Here is a 3,753-nt window from a genome sequence, read left to right on the forward strand (position 1 = left end):
TGTGCAATGGACCGACGAATTGATTTTTCATTTTAATCTCTTCCAGTTTATGGATTAATAAACATGGAGTACTGCGGAAGAGTTCTAATAAGAAAACGAATTACCGATGAAGTTGTTATACGTAAAACAGAAAGTATAAAATAATTATTAGCAAAAAATGTTAATTATACAGAAGACAGGCATGCAGATATAAGTCTTAATGATGATAATGAATCGCAGGCAATAAGTGAAAGGTGTAAAGATGATTGCGATAGTTCAAGTAAAGATAAAATTTGTGGTATCAGGCAAGATGGTGAAGGATACAGAGTTAGAGTATTTGAAAGCAAATGCCAGTTGGAGCAATATAACTGCGACGCCAACGTCCTCTTTACTCGTACAGATATGTTCATATGTGACGGCACTTTTCAAGCTCCACAAAGTAGCATTAAAACTGTTAGTGCTGAGATAAAAACTCCACCAAATACTACCAACAACACTACGATTATTAAAACGAACGCTAATGTGGGCGTAGATTCAAAAACGTTTAAAAATTTAATAGTTATCGATAATTCAGTGATAGGGCGCACGAACAACGCGAACGAAACTATCGATAACTTTTTCGCAGCGACACACGTTCTGGATTTACCGATAAAGCAAATAGACGAAAAGGACTTGAAAACTCGAAGAATGAGGGTACAAATTTTCGGGCCGGTGAAAGTTTTTAAACCGTGGATAACCGTTCCCAAAAAGATTTATGTCGATCGTTTCCACACGCCTACTTTGTCCACATGTTATCATAAATGTCCTACTGTAAGTATTCTTCTTCTCTTATTTTATCTGTAGTGGAAGGGAAGTTTATCAAGCGTGTATCAAATGTGTGTATGTGTTTTGCGTCGGATTATAACATATGAGGTGTCGTTGGATTCGTCTCATTTATGGGAGTAACATAGGCTTATTGGTTTTTACGGTTGTGTGCCTAAAGGGTAAAAACGGAAGTTTATTATTAATCTTTCGCTGTTTGGTCGTCTGTCATAGGGCTCTATCTCTCGAACTGCAATAAATAGACACTTAAAACTTTTACAGAGTATGTATAACGGTGGCTGACATAACGATAAATATAAAAAAATACTTGAAAAAAAATGGCGTTCCCTACACGTGTAAATTGTAAATGGTAGACAGTTCAAATTTCCAAAATGCATTTATTTTTTATGGCTGCTATATGGTTGGCTGCTATGGCTGCTATAACAAATACTAAAAAAACATAAAAACGGATAGTACGATAGTACGGAACTCTTAGTGTGAGAATTGGACTCGCGCTTACCTTCATGACTGCTTAGATACAAAATTAGTCGTGCGGAACCCTCGGCGTGAAAGTTCGATTCGCACTAGTTAATTATTTTCTTTTTATAGCATTTTATACCTATTACACATGTTCCTAGATGGTTCCAAAAATAAGAAAGTATAAGTTTCAAGAATTCTTGTATTTTTTCCCAGAAATGCCCGGATACGTACGCGCCGGTGTATTAAGGCCAGGGAGCCGTCCATCATGTTCCAAAATCACTGCTACATGGACGTCGCTCAGTGCAAGATGTTCTGGGAGAATAAGAGCGAGACAGCAGCAACTTCGTGTTAGTTTTGAGTAGAAGTGTTTTTTTTAAAGTGAAAACTTCTTTAGCGGCCTTGTGCACTTTCTGTGATGGGTAAAAAATGTTAAACTCGCGTTTCCTGATCGAAAATTCGTAAGACGGAAAGGCAAACCGTAAAAGTCAAGATATTATCTGTTGTCTGCTTAGAAGAAATTCGTCAATGACACCAGTTTCATTTTTTATTTATTAAATTTTATTATTCAGGTTAGGTTTCGAATGTTTGCACTTCTGGGGGCCTACCACCATCTTTTAAAAAACATAGTTAAGGAAAGTTTTATTTCCTCCTTAAACAAGTAAAATATTCCGTCATACACAGTTGAACAAACTTAAACCCTTATTAATTTTTCGCTTATCCCTTGTATAAAACCAACTGAAATTGTCAAATTTTGCTTAAAAAGTTAAATTTCCTGCAAAAAAGTAAAAGTATGAATAAAATAATATTGTGTTAAGAGATGGTAGTAAACCCACTGAACAGAGTAGCGCTTAACACTGCTGTTCATCATCATCATCATCATCAACCCATTACTGTCCCACTGCTGGGCACGGGTCTCCTATCAGAATTAGAAGGATTAGGTTAGATTAGTCCACCGCGCTGGCCAAGTGCGTATTGGTAGACTTCATATACCTTTAAGATTTTTTTTTATAAATCTCTCAGGTATGCAGGTTTCCTCACGATGTTTTCCATCACCGTTTAAGCAAGTGATAATTAATTTCTAATAAGCATATAAATTTGAAAATCAGAGGTGCGTGCCTGGGATTTGAACCTCGGACCCCTCGATCGAGAGGCCGTGTTCCTTAACCACTAGGCTATCACTGCTTTTAACACTGCTATTATTAGGCAGATATAGGTGTAGCGGTGATGCTGCCGGAGTCTTTGGATACTTGGTTTGGGTGACAATGCATGATTAGCTTATTAGCTAATGACGTTATTTAAAATCTAAAAATCAAATATGGCGGACGTCTAAAGATGGCTGTTCAATTATCCATCCTTATGATATGGGTATCAAATGAAACGTTTTCCTGAGAAAAGCACGAAAATGACGTTACTAAAAAGATTTTTTTAAAACATTTTATATTGATGTCATAGATTAGTAAAGATTACTCGCCTCTAACAAGAAAATGTAACCTTTTGATAATTGTCACTGTCAACTATTTACGTGTTTAAAAAATATTAAAAAAATATAGATTTTAGATCATTTACGAATGAAAAGATATTTTTTCCACTTTTTCTTCGATCTTGTGTCTTAACTGCGCTTGTCGACATTGTTTCGCGTAAATTACACCATGACAGCCATTAAACGGATGACAGAATTGTCAGCCGTTTAAGTCATTTAATGGCTTCCTTCAATTATAAGGCGGTGAGGTGAGAGAGTATACTTATCTATGATTGATGTAGTAATTTTTTTCTTTCCCATTTTCAGCCTATATAGGATGTTCCTTTCTATTTTGTCTTGGAGACCAGCTGAACGGACTGTACCGGTTCCTTCCCTTGATAAAGACTCTACAACACATGGGTCGACTAAAGAAGAAGGGTCGTTTTAGGCACAAGCTGAGGAACATGAAGTTCCTCAATGAATTGGCTATTAAGGAACCGAAACTTATGGGATAGAATTAAATATATGAATTATAAAATACGTGATTATTTGTCATTGTTGTCAACCCATTACTGTCTTACAACTTTGCTTTGGTTCATAGAGGGAGACGGATTCGAGAGTCTACTACATTGGCCTAATACGTATAGAAGTGGTAGACTTTACATACACAAAGAACTAGCTGTGGCCCGCGGTTTCACCCGCGTTAAAAATATCTACCAATATCATAAACAAAAAAATCGTCAAGACTAAATGGTCTTTGAAATTTGCCTCCCGGGGCCTCATTTAATTTCAAGATCTTCTCTTAGGTTATACACGTATATAAAACAAAAACGCTATTTTTGCCGGTAAATGTTTTGTTCTTCCATGTCAGATTTTTTTGTTATACCACGTTTTATAATGACTTCACGAAAACGTGGTCGAATGGAATAGTCCGTGGATATGTCCGGCAACTGCCGCACATGGACATCTGTAATCAACCCCAGATAGGATTAGATATTCCTACCTGAGGTCGGCCACAGATGCGCCGCTACCCC

At 36.7% G+C, this 3,753-nt stretch overlaps 1 pseudogene; it reads left to right on the forward strand.

Annotated features, from left to right (window-relative positions):
* Window positions 1-578: 578 nt before the first annotated feature.
* On the forward strand, window positions 579-3,234 carry LOC140746575 (uncharacterized; annotated as a pseudogene).
* The last annotated feature ends 519 nt before the right edge of the window (window positions 3,235-3,753 follow it).

Source organism: Epargyreus clarus, unplaced genomic scaffold (assembly GCF_041222505.1).
Source record: "Epargyreus clarus isolate Ecla_fem2 unplaced genomic scaffold, WU_Ecla_fem_2.2 ptg000013l, whole genome shotgun sequence".
Classification (NCBI taxonomy): Eukaryota; Metazoa; Arthropoda; class Insecta; order Lepidoptera; family Hesperiidae; genus Epargyreus; species Epargyreus clarus.